The sequence below is a fragment of the Varanus komodoensis genome, unplaced genomic scaffold, assembly GCF_004798865.1.
Source record: "Varanus komodoensis strain SLA01 unplaced genomic scaffold, ASM479886v1 scaffold25, whole genome shotgun sequence".
In the NCBI taxonomy this organism is placed as follows: domain Eukaryota; kingdom Metazoa; phylum Chordata; class Lepidosauria; order Squamata; family Varanidae; genus Varanus; species Varanus komodoensis.
In genome coordinates this window covers 7,563,312-7,579,419 of record NW_025335661.1, presented here as the reverse complement: position 1 = coordinate 7,579,419, position 16,108 = coordinate 7,563,312, and the positions used below count along the sequence as shown (strand labels likewise).

At 40.7% G+C, this 16,108-nt stretch overlaps 1 protein-coding gene across 1 annotated transcript in view; it reads right to left on the bottom strand.

Moving 5' to 3' along the window:
* NYAP2 (neuronal tyrosine-phosphorylated phosphoinositide-3-kinase adaptor 2) overlaps positions 1-16,108 on the bottom strand; it is a 160,412-nt gene that overhangs the window by 36,144 nt on the left and 108,160 nt on the right. The gene's annotated exons all lie outside the window — the stretch shown is intronic.

Below are 16,108 nucleotides of genomic sequence, written 5' to 3'. Positions count from 1 at the left end.
TCTGCTATTTGCATCGATGTCATGGATGGGAAATAGCACTTAGGTCAAATACAATGCTGACTGATCACAACAGCATAGATAAAAGTCCTCAAAATCTGTTGACTCTAACTAAATTAGACTTAGATTAATGGTCTAAAGCTTGTGGTCTAATAGGTTTAAGTGGTCTTCTGCAATTCTGATTCTTCTGTGCACTGGAACTATATCCTGAAGGCAGTTCTCAGTGGTAACTACAAACCAGAAGAGGTATTTATCATCTCCTGAATTAACACTAGAATGATGGTCTGCTCGTGCTTCTTCCACCCTTCATGTAACTACACTTAGGCTTATTTAATTATTTTATTGTGCTTTTATTTTGTTTCTTTATTATGATATTTTCATTGCATTACTTTATGAATGCCATTTGTTGAATTTATACTGTGTTAGCTGCCCAGATTGCATGTTGCTAATGTTTTAAACAAATCAATCAATCAATCAATCAATCAAATAAATAAAGCAAAAATAAATGTTAAGCAACAGATTGCAACACCGTGGTATGCTATGTTCTTCCCAGTCCTGTCTGCCACTGTGGTGTAGCGACAGGGTGCTGGGCGAGAACACTGGAGCCTCAGGTTCAAACCTCCACCGCCACAGGAAGCTCAGTCCATGACTCTTAGCCTAACCTGCTTCACATGGTTATTGTGTTGATAAAATGTGGAGGAAGTTCATTAGGAAAACGCGGGATAGAAATGTAATGACAGATTGGAACTTGTGATACTGATGGATGGATTATGATATTTTATGATTGCTTCAACTGGAAACAAGAATCGAAGGAAAAGAGCCACAGTCCAGAACCATCGTCTGCCTTGCCTTGCCTTGCCTACATTGAAAGCAGCTGCACCAAGGGGGAAGGAGAAAATTGAGTCAACCAAGCACTGAAAGAGGCAAAGTCTTTCTCTCTGCTGTTTGTCCAGTCTAGCTCATTCTCCTCAATATGCAGTTGGAGTATTTTCCCCCTGTGAGACAAATGGCTGCTTAGGGTACAATCTTTAAGCTGTTGGGTCATGTTGGGAGCTGTAGGCCATTTTCTGTCTAAACCTGCATAGAATTATGCCCTTAGAGAGCCATTTAGATTTTGAAACTATCATGGAGGAAAGGCTTCACCCTCCTCCTCTAGCACCACAGCTTGAAATTACTTCAGAACTGCCTTGAAACACTCCAACACCATAAGAGATCCAATCAGCCCTGGATCTCCCATGGCCTCCTCACATTTGGCCTAGACTGGTATTTTTCTGTATCCTGTTGATGTACAAGAATGTTGTTCTGGCATGTATGTTCCCAGAACCTGCCTTGTTCCTACACACATGACCACATTTTCTTGGCAAAGGCTATATAGTCCTGACACTATGCTGCCAAATCAGAAAATGTTTACTGTAGAAAGGAAGACTGAACCTGAAATAAGTGGCTTTTCATGATTTAGTCAATGGAGGGGCAAGTATGCATTTGGCTGCCCACTTAAAAATCTGCAAGCAAATGTGAATGTGGCCTTACAGAACACAACAAAAAAGCTCTCAAGTGGAAGCTAAAATGAGATGAACTGAGTTTTGGGGTGGAACATGGACAGTTTCAATTAGCTTGAGCTTCACTGATTTGCTGATGGTTAATCCCTCCTCTGAGAAAGCTGATTGGGAAGCAAGTTGTTTGTAGATCTCAGAGTATGTACTGATGCGAATCTGGCTATCACCCAGGTGGCCATTATTTCCACCCAGAATTCCAAGTGGTTTGGGCCACAAATCCAGAACATTGACCAATAGTCCCATGGGACAGATTGGGTAAAATGTTGCACGCATAAAAGAAATAATCAGTAGCATGAACCATTTCTGTTCATTCTTTCTTCTAGCCATTCTTATGCAGAAAAGCATTTTTCAGCTGATAGGGCAGTTAACATATTTACATGGCAAGCTTCATTTTGGAAGTTATCTAGAAACTAATAATGCCAAAAGAAATGAAACAGTCTGGATCAGTCTGCTATCTCTGTCAGTCTATTCTTTACTCAGGGAACATTGTTATTGGATGATATGTATCAGGAACACAAAAACACAACCGTAAAAACATTGCTATTTTCCAAGCTCTATAAGAAGCAGAATAGATGTGGGCAGGAGTTGGGGACATAAACCAAGGGAAATTACATTTTCTGAAAACGTCATTAAGGAAGCCTCTATTATCTATATGTGTAGTGGAGTACTTTTTTCCTCTGATTTAATATTCTTTGATGAATATGAAAGAAGAGCTGTGTGCCATGCTTTGATATCTCCAGCATCATCTGAATCAAAGACTGGTTTCTTTTCTATGGTCTAATTATTTTCACCTCTACAGTGCGTGTATATCAGCACACAGAAAGTTTTGCAAGTAATAATAAAAGTTTCAGCTCAAATGGAGCAGGTACACTAGTAGACAGGATATCAGGTTGAGCCTTGTCTTCAGATGCCCAGATCCAAAGGCTGAAAATTCATTTTCATTCCCTCCACTAAATGGTATATCAAAATTTTCCTCGTTATGGAGGGAATCTGGGAGGGGGCAGAGGGAGGACGCACCATCACACCATTACCACTGTGTTGATAGCCTAGTTGCCATTTTGCATTCTCCAATTGTTCCAGGCCTAGCCTTGTTCCAGGATATGGGCAGGGTACACACAATAAGTTAAACCATGTTGGGTTCTGAGCCATGGTTGTTTCTGAATGGTCTGTCATGTTCTCTGAACCGAGCCAGAGAGGACTGAGTGTGGTTGACAAGCAGGACTAGCCACTCTGAAACAACCATGGCTCACAAATCATTGGTGCCTATCATGTGGCATGAACTTAGCCATGGGTGTGTGTGTACCTATAGGCAGGGATGTGGCATATAACACAAAAACTTGGTGAATATTCTGAAAAAAAATCTCCAAATTGGTCTGCCTTTTTCTCCCTGGGATGGTTGTGCAGAGGACAGGAAAGAACAAAATTGCAGGAAAGTTCTCATTAAAAAAAAAAGACTTCTAAGACATTTTGAGTCAGCTGTACAAAACAGAAGCAAGCTGATAAATTAGAGTCGGGAAAGCACTTTAGCTAAAACTCTATCATTCAAATGAATGTATTCTACCTAGTCAGTCTGGCACAAACATCTTCAGCACATATTAATTCCAGCGCCTGGCTGCTATAATGCTGAATGACAAACAGCCGAATCTCTTTTAAGGAGCCAAACAAGACCTAATCAGAGGAACTGTAAATGAGGGCAACTCTCAGCTAGTCTTCTCTAAGTAATCCAAAATGTATCAGATAATGAGGCATGTATTATTCATTCATCTTCCCACCATGTCTGTTATAAATCTAAATAAATCATAAATCATCTCAGCAGAAGACTTTTTATTTAGGGTTACAATGAGGGCCAGTTTTTCCCAAGTACAAGAATAAAGGCACTTTCAAGCAGCACTGCAGCAAAACAAGGTCACAGTGACCCAGACAGCAGCCTCACGTGCTGAACAGCTCTTGCATCTTACAAATAGCAAACTGGTGCATTCACAAGCTGTTAGTTGAATGGTTCCTGAGCAGGCCCCTGGGAGTTGATTTGTACAATCAGCTGGTAATGCCTGCTTCATGGATGTTGGTATGGAAAACCAGTCTTGCAAGTGCACTCTTGCATACAGTTCATGGTTCATTGTGCCATGGCTTTGGGAACTTGCCATGTGTCAGATCATTTCATCTTCCTCATTAACATTTTTGATGCATTCACACATAGTGACTTCCCATGCACACTATAGTTACACGTGTCCCCATAGTTTTATTATGGACAGATTTTTGAAAATAGAAAAGGCTTTGACTGTCAAGGCTGAAGTATACTTGGGGCCATTCTCAGGCCTTATTGGGGTGGGGGGGTACCACTAGTACAGAATAAAGTAACCTGACTTATGATGCACATTGGTTACCTGGAGCCCACAGGGATTCTGGCAAAACATGTTCTTCTGTGACTTAGATATAAGCTTTGTGTATGTGTTTTGGTGGCGGGGGATGTAATTTCAAACAAGTTCTTTAAAAGATCAAGATAAGAATGTTCTTTTTACCCCAGAATTCAACCCACCTCCCGAGCCTGAGGGTCACCACCTCTCATACCCCTCCATCCCCCAATTCCCTAAACTTTGTCATTTAAACTCCATTTACTGGCTGACAGAAGTGGAACTCTATCCATGCAGCAAGGGAATAAGAAGGTCCTTGTGTTCCTTCTCTAGTACAGTTTTCCATGCCCTGATGGCTCTTAGGAAAAGTGATTTTTCCCAGGTGGTTACAGGCTTCATGATGCTACTGTGTTTTGCAAAAGTTTGCCCATCTTTCTTAGAACTATCATTTTTCTCTGATTGACCTAGCAGGACTAAGGCACTTCCAGGAGTCAACATGGACTATTGTGAAGGGAAATGATAGAAATTCGTGACTTGCCAGATTATCATAAAGTTTAGTTCTCAGAAGAGGGCGAAAGAAGATCTATGATGATGCATAACTTTATTGGTCTTTCCTGTTGAGGGGAGGGGGTTCACAACTATTTGTAAGTGGGAAATGCTACCGCATGATCCCTACTTTAAATTTCTTTCTTCTTCACCCAATGAATTGTGTTGTGAACATTATGATGTCATGGGTCCATGCAGCCAATCAGACTTGGCTGTGTGGCAATTTCCCTGAGAGAAGATGATGCCTGCTTCTACCCCTCATCTGGTAAGAGAGGAAGACAGTCATGCATCCTTGTTATCTTGACAACAAGGTGATTTCCCTGTTTTGCTATGCCATGCGCATGATCTCATTGCCTGTCAGTCCTGCATGGCAACACATTCATCCCAAGTAATTCAGGATTAATTGGAACACAAGCAAAAAGGAAAACTTGCTTGCATATCAACCTGCCCATACATTGCAGTCATTAGCAGATGCTTCCTTCCTAGTTTCTGTTCCATCAGAGGTGAGGTTGATAGCAAAAAAGGGGCATTTTTGGTTGTGGTACATCATCTGTGTAACTTCTTCCCCAAGGACATGTGTTTGTGTATATAGTATTATCTTTTAAGTGCCAGGTGAAGTTGTTTTTATTTTTATTTATTTATCTATTTAAACCATTTCTATGCTGCCCCCATCGCAACAAAGCCTCGGGGCGGCTTACAACACAATTAAAAAAATATAAATAACACTAAATACAATAAAGATTAAAAAGCAAAGTAACATCTTGGCTAAAATTTTTAAAATTGTATAAATACATAATAAATTAACAATTAAAATAAGTTTTAAATAAAAAGGTCTTAGCCTGGCACCAAAAAACAAATAACAATGGTGCCAGGTGGACCTCTCTGGGGAGTGCATTCCGTAGGTGGGGCGCCACCTAATATCATTCACGGAGGGTTCCCGGAGAAGGGCATCTGTTGCTGAACTCAAGGGGTGGGAGGGCATATATGGACACAAGCGCTCCTTTAGATAACCAGGTCCCAAGCCATTGAGGGCTTTATAGGTCATAACCAACACCTTGAATTGGGCCCAGACTTCAATGGGGAGCCAGTGAAGCTGACGGAGAACTGGGGTTATATGAGAACAATGCCCAGTCCCCGTCAGCAACCTGGCAGCTCTATTCTGCACCAATTTTTAAATTCTCCAAGGCCTTTTAAGTATTTTAAAACATCTTTAAAGAATTCAGCTGTCTACTGTTTATAATGACTATTTCATTGTTGCTGTGAATTGTTATGTTTCATATTTTGTGCTTCCTTGAGTTTTGTCAACTGCCATTAATTTTAGGTGAAAGTTTGTCTAATTTTATATAACCTTCTTTCATGTATTAAAATGCAAAATTACAGTTAGAATAGTGCAATGCAGAAGAATGACATCCACAGGCAAATGTCCATCCACATTCCATTACTTTCAGTGAGATGCTCATCTAACCCTGAAGGCTCAGTCCCAATCTGCCCTAACTGGCTAATTATATACAGTTGGGTTGGAGAAGGAAACTCTACTTTGGATTTTTTGGTAATGGATGTATGATCCTTTACTCCAAAGGTAGTTTCTCACCCTTTCCCCAAATGGTTGTAAAAAGATGTTAAGAAAAGGGGGGCAATTAGACTTCAAATATTCTTTTTGAAATGGACCCTGTATTTACATATATTGTGCATGAAGCTACAGGTAAGGCCTGAATGAGCCCTAAACAAGTTGATTGATTTGAGGAACCAACCACTCAATAGATAGATTTCCCACCTTCCAATCACTGCCCCATGCCATATTTTCAGATTTCTCTTCCTGCTAAGTTTACTGCTATTGCTGTTACCATTGTCTGCCCAATGTTATTTGGATCACATGGGACACAGTCCAAAGCAACACAAAACAGGAAATAAAAACAATTCAAGCAAAGGACTCAAGTGCACTTAACTCTCTATTGGACTGCCATGCTGCATATGTGCACAATACATTTGAAATGGCTATTATAAGAAAACAAGTATAGCAGCTCTTTCATATATAATGCAGTTTGATTGTAACATTGAAGAACCTTTGCATTCATTAGCAAATTGGCAGAGATTTGCATGCCAGCTGCAAATCAAATTTATGAGTCTACAACATCCAGAAGCATATCAGTTTAAAATATTTAAAATGAGCAATTCTACATTTAAAAATATTCAGCATTATTTGCATTTTTCTATTTAAACAAGTCCATGTTCTATAAAATGGTATCATTTCTCCAACAAATGTGTAGAGATAAATTACCAAAATTATTGTAATAAAAATGAATGTATTATACACCTTATTCTCCATCAGGCAAGGACATGAGATATAGTCCTAACTCCACCTTTTTCAAAGCATCACTTGCAATTCTGCATTTTCATACTGCAAAATAAACGCTTAGTTGATGAAACTTAGGATGGGCAGGTTTGAATAGAACTCAATTAGTGCTTTTAGTTTGCCTAAGGACTTTGGTATTCCTTGCACTAGAGCACTAGAGATGGGGTGAAATGTGTTTTGTTCACATTGGATAGAAACCAACTTAATTTGCATTATCTGAATTAATATGTGAAGTGTTACAGTTCTCCAGTAGAAGCCTGTATGCATTGAGGTAATAGCATACAATAAGTATATGTAGGAAAATTGCTTGCAAAAATGTGTGTACTAGAGGGAGATTCATGTACACAAAAATGCATGATATTTTTAACAGTACCTGGAATGGAGGTTAACCTTCCAGCAGGACAATGACCCAAAAACACAGCTAAATTAACACTGGAGAAGTTTAGAAACAAGAAACAGAATGCTTTAGATTGGCCCAATCTAAGTCTAGAAATCAGTACAATTGAGAATCTGTGGCAAGACTTGAAAGCTGCTGTTACCAATGTTTCCCATTCAACTGGACAGAGCTGGAGAAGTTTTACCAGGAAGAAAGGGGAAACATTTCAGGGCCCAGATGTGCAAAGCTGAAAAATACCCAAGCATCTGTAACTGCTGCCAGAGCTGCTTCTACCAAGTCTTGACTTAGCTGCTGAATGCTATGCATTCAACAAGATCTAGTATGTTTTTGTTTACTTAACTTTTGAATCACAATTAAAAAATCTTGCGCCCTCACAGTGTTTAGTATTTTGTATACATTCAGTGGTAACAGTGCTAAACTCAGTCCATTTCAGTCTGAGTTTCTAAGACAACACAATGTGGAAAGTCAAAGGAGATGAAAGTCAAATGATAAATACTTTTTCAAGGCACTGTATATTAGCAGAAATGATTGAATAAAAATGAAGGGCTTGGCAAATATCACTGTGTCTAAGAAACACTCCCTTAGCTGAACTCTGATTATGACTCTGGAGGTCTTCTGCTACCTCCCACAAAGCATGTGTAGGACCATGAGTTATGGTCCTTCTCTTCAAATTTTCACTCGAGATGAATAGAAGGAATTCATGTTGTATTTTAGAACTAAAAAGGATAACAAACCAATGCCTCAAAACATGACCAATATCATATAATCTTCACTGATTTGTGCCCCACAGTTGAAAACATATCTGTAAAGATCAAGAACACCGACAGTAAATAAGTTCTTGATAAAATACATTTAACACCAGCCCTAAATGTGGTCCTTCTTGTTTGAAGCATTCACATACATAGAAGTCTAACAGCCGTATACTGTTTCACAGCAGGCATTTGTTGTCTTTTTAGTCATCCTTTGTGGAAAGATTGTAATCATGGGAAACTGTTGGATAAATTGTAACTCAAGCTTGAGCAGTTGAGTAAACATAGGGAAAAAATAAAGAAGTCTGTGTGCATCAGTGTCAAACAACAGCTGCCCAAAACAACAATAACTAAAAAAGAAACTCTGCATTATATTTGTTATGAAATTACATTCTCTTCGTTGATTCTGTGTCCTATTACAGTATGAAAACAGATTTTTATGAGCAGCCTATATTCACCAAATAGATCCAAACACATAATCAGAGTCCCAGTGAGGGAAACTATTACATGCAATTTCAAAATGGATGTTTTACTATCCATAATAAGTCTGTACAGGCATCAAATTGTATGTGCATTCTTGTTGGGTATGGTCGCAGGTTTAACTTTTGCAGATTTGAGCATTTACAAATTTGTCAATACTTAAATTGGATTTCTTTTAAAGTTCCGTGGCCTACTGCCTACTACTCTGCAGATAGCCATGTGGGGCAGGCAGCCCAGGTAGGGCAGGGCATGTGCTGGACTTGCAACCAGTCATGCGGCGGCATGTGAGGTTTACAACATGACACAGGATAAGCTCCTCTGGAACAGGCTGCACTCTGCCGCGTTGGGTCTTGCTTTAAGCTAAAGGTTATTTAAGCTAATGGTTATGATATAAAGAAATATCAACAACCTCAAATATGCAGATGATGCCACTCTACTGGCAGAAAGTGAAGAGGAACTAAAGAGCCTCTTGATGCGGGTGAAGGAGGAGAGCACAAAAGTTGGCTTGAAACTCAACATTAAGAAGACTAAGATCATGGCATCCAGTCCTCTCACTTCCTGGCAAATAGATGGGGAAGATATGGAGGTAGTGACAGATTTTATTTTCCTGGGCTCCAAGATCACTGCAGATGGGGACTGCAGCCAAGAAACTAAAAGATGCTTGCTCCTGGGGAGGAAAGCTATGGCAAATCTAGATAGAATACTAAAAAGCAGAGACATCACCCTGCCAACAAAAGTGTGTATAGTCAAGGCTATGGTTTTCCCAGTTGCAATGTATGGCTGTGAAAGCTGGACCATAAGGAAGGCTGAGCACCAAAGGATTGAGGCCTTTCAATTGTGGTGCTGCAGGAGACTCCTATGAGTCCCCTGGACCGCAAGGCAATCAAACCGGTAAGTCCTAGAGGAGATCAACCCTGACTGCTCTTTAGAAGGCCGGATACTGAAGATGAAACTCAAATACTTTGGCCACCTAATGAGAAGGAAGGACTCTCTGGAGAAGAGCCTAATGCTGGGAACAATAGATGGCAAAAGAAGAAGGGGACGGCAGAGGATGAGATGGCTGGATGGAGTCACTGAAGCAGTTGGTGTGAGCTTAAGTGGACTCCAGGGGATGGTGGAGGACAGGAAGGCCTGGAGGAGTGTTGTCCATGGGGTCGTAATGGGTCGGACATGACTTTGTGACTAACAACAACAACAACAACAACAACAAAGGTTATTCAAACTGCAAAAGAGGTAATTGTGATGCAGTTACAAGTCAAGTATGGTCAACAATATTCATAGTTAAGGTTTGTGGAGTGGGGGCTAGAGAGATTCAGTTTTTCCACTTTCTCAGGGTTCCTGCACCCCTAACCCCCATGAACATGGAGGGACAACTGTAAATGTGTTCACACGTGAAGTGTGTCTGTTTACTATGATACTATAAGTTGTGAGAACTTTTCTTCCCTGTTCCAGCAGATGAAGGTGAAAGGCTTCTAAACAGAAATAGAAACCTTTATTGAGCTCAGCTGCTTTTGCAATAGAGCATGAATGAGAATAATGCTGTTAACAAATAGCATCTATCACAATAGGGATCTCTCTGATTATTGCTGGAGTTCATGCTTGACAGTGGCAGAAGTTGATTTCCAACGGGGTATCACATCTCTCTTCATCTCCAAAAGTGTTTAACTCCACCTGCAGGGAGGTTTGCACTTCCAGTGGGCTAGGTGGTTGGAAATGTTGGAGATTACTTAATTGGTCTTCTCATTTGGCTTGATGATGTAGCAGTCCTCCTCCCACCATGACCCTGCTTGTTCTACAGTCTCTTCCCCAAAATCAGAGGGTGTCTGGTTCTTACCAGTCACTTGGTTAATCCTGCTTGTTAATCTTGGTATTTTAGTCACGTATCCCACCCCTCCTCTGTCTAGCTCAGTTTCAGGGTCTAAGCTTTTCTGGCTTGGAATGCTGTATTATTTATTTATTTATCTGAAGTATTTATATACCATTTGATTAGCATAATGTTCTCAAAACTGTTTACACATATTTCAAGAGAAGTTGGCACATTATATCATTCTGTATGCATATACTTACATAGTAAAAATTGAATGAATTCATGGTTACTGACTCATAAGCATCACCTTCTCGTTCATACGCTCTCTCTCACAAATGCACATGCATGTGACTGCACACACAGTCATGTAATCAAGAATAATCATATGAACCCATTTGTCTTTTGGTACTGTTCATGGTCTGCACTTTAGAAGGCCAGATCCTGAAGATGAAACTCAAATACTTTGGCAACCTAATGAGAAGGAAGGACTCCCTGGAGAAGAGCCTAATGCTGGGAACAATAGATGGCAAAAGAAGAAGGGGACGGCAGAGGATGAGGTGGCTGGATGGAGTCACTGGAGCAGTTGGCGTGAGCTTAAGTGGACTCCGGGGGATGGTGGAGGACGGGAAGGCCTGGAGGAGTGTTGTTCATGGGGTCGCAATGGGTTGGACCCGACTTCGCAGCTAACAACAACAACAAAACCCATTTATACATGCATGCTGTAGTGTGAACTGTTGAACACATAGTAACTGTATATCTGTACACAAAGTTTTCTTCCAAATCACAAAGACAGCAGTGTAAATTAGTGAATTCATTGACTGAGGAAGTTTTTTTTAACTTCCAACATGTTCCATCTTGCAACATTTCTTACATGCTTATTTGTTATTCTTACTGTGATACTGACTGGGATACTACCTGGGAACTTGTTTAAATCAACACATAGTTCAGTGGGTTGGATATGCCAGCTAATAAAGTGAACTGGCATTTGTTGATTGGTTAAACTGGAATTTGCTGATTGAGGACCAGGGATCCTCAGACTTTTTCACCAGGGGCCCAGTTGAAAGGTGCCGGTGCTGGGCGTGGGCTGGAAAGGTGGTGCCGGCAGGGCGCACAGGTGGGTGTGGGAGTGAGGGTGGGGTGGGTGGGCGTGGTGAGGGTGGGGGGTATGCTCAAGGCGGGGGCGGACCAGCGCTGCAATGCAGCGGCTGGTGTGTGATGCAGCATCTTGCTTGCTTGGAGATTGTTTTCTCTGAGCGAGTCCAAAATGATCTCCTCGTGAGCAAGCCACTGCCTACCCATGCGAGGGGCAAGGCACGCACGCGTGGCACATGCATGGCATTTAGGCGCATGCACGGTGCATTGAAAACCTCTGAGGCGGGCTCGATAAATGGCCATGGCGGTCAGGATCTGACTCCCGGGCTGTAGTTTGAGGACCCATGGGTTAGACTCAGCCAACAGGCATGCAAGTGAAGTCATACATAAGTGCTGCCTATATTCACATTCTGCTGGACACAGCTTTGCATTCCCCAGATAAAGGAATAAAGGACATGAAGAGTTTGAAGGCTTGAAGGTCTCTGCTTCATGAAAAGCAACCAGTCACATCATCAGTATATTTGAAACAGCAGGCCCACCTCCCCAGCAAGCTTTCCTTACTGGCATGGCGCCAGCAGCAACAGATGACACAGTACAGGTATTGATGGTCACTGCTTAAAGGGAAGAGCCTATTTTTCCCTTCACCGTACATTGGCGGTAGGATAGAACTCATTCTTTGTTTTTGCAAATGTAGGCAAAAACATTCTCAACAGACATTTGAGAATTAGCAAAACTCAAGCTTCCTGAAGTTCTCTCAACTGCTTCGTGACGCTTGTTCTAGTCTCTTTTCGTACCAGATGATGAGCTTCGTTTTCTGTGCATATTTTCACACAGTTCCAAAATGTGCACATCAATTGTGCACACATCCTGATTAAATTATGTTTGCTCACATACTTTAAAAAGGACGTGTTTTTTCCTGCAGATTTCCCCAAAGGTATGCATCTTGCTGCAGTTTTTATTTTTGCCCATAGATCACATCACCAACTCAAAATGTATGCATTTCAACTGTGGATTGTGTTTGAGTTTGTATTTGGAGCCAGAAACTGCAAATTCTGATAAAGGTTGAAACAAATTTCATGTGCATTCCTAACTCTGCCATGTGAGGGTGTGGGAAATAAAATTGCCAATCCAAGGTCTGTTCATCCAAGGTGGAAAAATCCATTGCCAGTCTGACAGCAGCAGAAGAACTATACGATCCAGACCCTATCATGATAGACAGCCAAGTCACGTGCCTCTCTTTCCTCTTTACTGTTAAAACTGAGATGCTGGAGATACAATATTGAAACTTAGAGATGGGAAGCTTCGAAGTGCAGTGACCCCAATCCTGTGGGAGGTGATCTGTATATAGACAGAAATGGAAGGACTAGCAATTTTTGAACTCTCCTAAGTTCTCTGAAAATCACTTTGAATCTCATTTCAAGTCACTCCTATTTTCATTTCTGGCCTGTTCAGTTTCTTTTAATGCATGAAGTGCACATTTCTGTAGGTCAGCTCTACTGACTAAAGCATAAAAATGCATGTGTGTGTCTATAATGTACATAGTTTAAAAACATGCACATTTCAAACTATGTATGCAAAAAACTTGTTTTGCACATAACTGCAAATCTGAGAATTTGCAAATATTGCTCAAAAGAAAGAAAGAAAGAAAGAAAGAAAGAAAGAAAGAAAGAAAGAAAGAAAGAGGAATCAGTGATCCCACTTGTTTTTGTATTCAGGATTGCAAATGGGACATGTATGTTTGTAAAGCTTTTTTTTTACATCCAATTATATGGATCAATACTTCTGTACACGCAACAGATCATTGCAGGGTAGCTATGCCCTACATCTAGGGAATTTACAAATGACACCCCAAGCCAGTTACCTGTATATGCAGCAGTCGACTGAATGCATAGCACTGTATCTAGGGATACACCCTCTTGTGCCTATTGTGTATGGGAAGCTCCATTCCCCACCAGCTGCATTCTCCAACACACTCCATGGTTGTGTTTTGTTCAGAGAGATCTTAACATGCTGCTTCACTTTTGCTTGTATGCATGAAGGCACATTGGTACATTTTGCAATAACAAGAGAGTAGGTTGATACTGTCTGATGATCCCAGCCCAACAAGCTTTGGGGTGATATTCCCTCAAGACCGATCAGGATATTCACCACAATTTAATCAGGGACAACTCCCTCTGAATGGGTGCTTCCATATTGTGCCTCATGCTTGTTCCAAATTTGAGCTTCCTTAGCAAATATGATTATACATTCTCATTAAACCTGGAGTAGGCAATATCTAGTCATGGCTCCCAGTGACAGTTTCAGACTCTTCCTAAGCCTTTTCTGTTCATATATCAGGATGTAATGCAGTTGCAGTTCAGAAATTAAATACTCCAAAGGGTATTAATCACTCCAATGTGAACAAAAAATGTAGGGATGTTGCATGAGGGAGGTTGACTTTCTCCTTGACTTGCATTGAAGGTTATGGAACTAAGTTGGTGTGCTTATAATGAAAGCAGTCATTGAAAATAATACCCTATCAAAAGGTCACTGGGGTTTTCTTCCTGATGTTCATAAGCACATCAGAGTAAGGGAGCAATATCCCCAGTACTGCTAGCAATTTACAGCAGGGGCATGTAGAAGACTGATCAGGATCTGCTGGTAGATCTCCTTGGAGATCTCCTGCAAAACACTCAGTGATCTGTCAGAAGCAACCAAGTTTTTGCATGTCTCTAACAGTGTGTAACAGCTGCTAACCGCACCTGGGGATAGATAGTAAGGCGTCTCTTTCAGGGGATCTGATCTGGAAACAGGAGCATTCACTTCTGCTAGACCTGCATTTGTGTTCCCACTTATGCTCACTTTGTGTATTTGTAAATAAATACAAATATGACAAAAATGGCTCAATCCTGTAAGAGTGCTTCAGTGCTTTTATGTACAATGGGCCTGCTTCATTCACGGAATTTTACAGGAGTCAGATGATGTCTTCTCTTCAGATCTCGCATTGTTTTTTCATCACATCTATCCTTTTTCTTTCTGGAAAACGTCTGTTAACCCAGGACTGGTGTAACCATCTAGACACCTTTGTTCATCATTGTATTTTCCTGGGAACTTTACAAACCAATTTTTTTTAATGCACACATTACCATTCCCAGAATTTTTTAAATGGACTTTACGGTAAGACCCATTAGAATGATTAGTGTGCTGTGTCAGTTCCAGCACAATCCCTAAGATCCTAATTTGTAGTGAGTACTCATTGTAAGGCCACTCTTCTTAATTTCCCTGCAGGGGTCTCTACAAGCTTACAATTCTTCCTTTTATAGATATAAAAAGGTTTTGTGCTCAGCCAGGGATGGGAGGGGGAGTTTTACACACTCAGTTTTAAAAGACTTGAGAACTTGAGGTAGGCATCTGAAGTCAACTAATTTCAACATTTCTACTTTTGGATGCAAAGTGAATCTTGGATGTTAGAGAATTTAATTATATGTCAAGTGACATATACAGGAGGTTGAAAGTGATTAATCATATTTTAAAGTGTATTTACATATTAGGCTACTGTTATCCCCCAAGGAGTACAGCAGGCAAGAGGAGGAGGAGGAGGAGGAGGAGGAGGAGGAGGAGGAGGAGGAGTTATGCAAAGGCTAAAATCTTCTTTTTAATGATTTCTGAAGAAAGCCTTGCTGCCTGTCTTAGTGACTGGGAGACAGGGAAAAGTAATGAGAGTGCCTTGACTGCTACTTCCATGGACCCGTCATGCTGCAACGGACAACTCCAAACTCCTTCCCCCAGCCAATTAGTTTTACCAGGAAGTTGGGGGACCTGGTGGAGAACTTGGTCTATACCTGTACCAAATATTGTAGGCCCAACACAGGTGCAGGCCAGTCCTTTTGAAGCATTGGCTCAGATCCAAAATAAGCAATGGTGGGCAACCCACCCTAGCATTGTATGAAAAACTCAGCTAAGTTTTAATCAAGATTTTCCCAGCTCACACATTTGAGATTGAACACTGATTTGGATGCAATTAACAGTTGAAGACAGCACATTTTCCTGCTTTGAGTATGAGTCATGAATGAAAGAAAACGCATTTGACAGAATGTGCATGTATGGAAAATATGCATGAAAAAGTGTACTTTTGAAAAAAATCATGGCTGTACACTTCAGTGGAAGAAGAAAACATGTATTTCAAAGATTTGAAAATGAATGCTTAGATTTGGAAATGCATATATGACAATTCATACAGATTTTATATAAAAAGGGTAAAAAGGATGGAGCAGCTGTGAAAGTTTACAATCAGATAAGAATTTCAGTCAGAATGAGCATTGAGAAAACATTTGGAGTACTTTGGCTAGATTGTGTTGGGTGATTTGTATGTCCCTAGGCTGTTATAGGATGGCCAATTTATATATCTTCAATGAAGAGGGAATTCATCAAAAGGAACACAGAAATTTGCATAAAATTCACACATGCTATTTTATATGTTTCATTTATATGCAGAGTTAGATATCATTTGAACTTTGGCTGAGCAGGGGTTTGAACTGTGGACTGTCATCCTTAACTGCTTCAGCACACTGGCTTTTGTGTGTCCTTTAACATCTATGCAGTTCAAGAGGGAAAGCAGAACTTCTGCCATAAGAGAAAATACAACTGCCACCTTATGCTAAGGGACCAGCAGGTACTGTGATTCTGGAGTCTGACATAGGATATGGTCTGGAAAATGCAAGCATGAGCCAGGTTGGGAGTTGATTCATCAGTGGAAAATGTCTCTGTTCAAATGTCTGTTGAATCAAGACATTCAGATAAC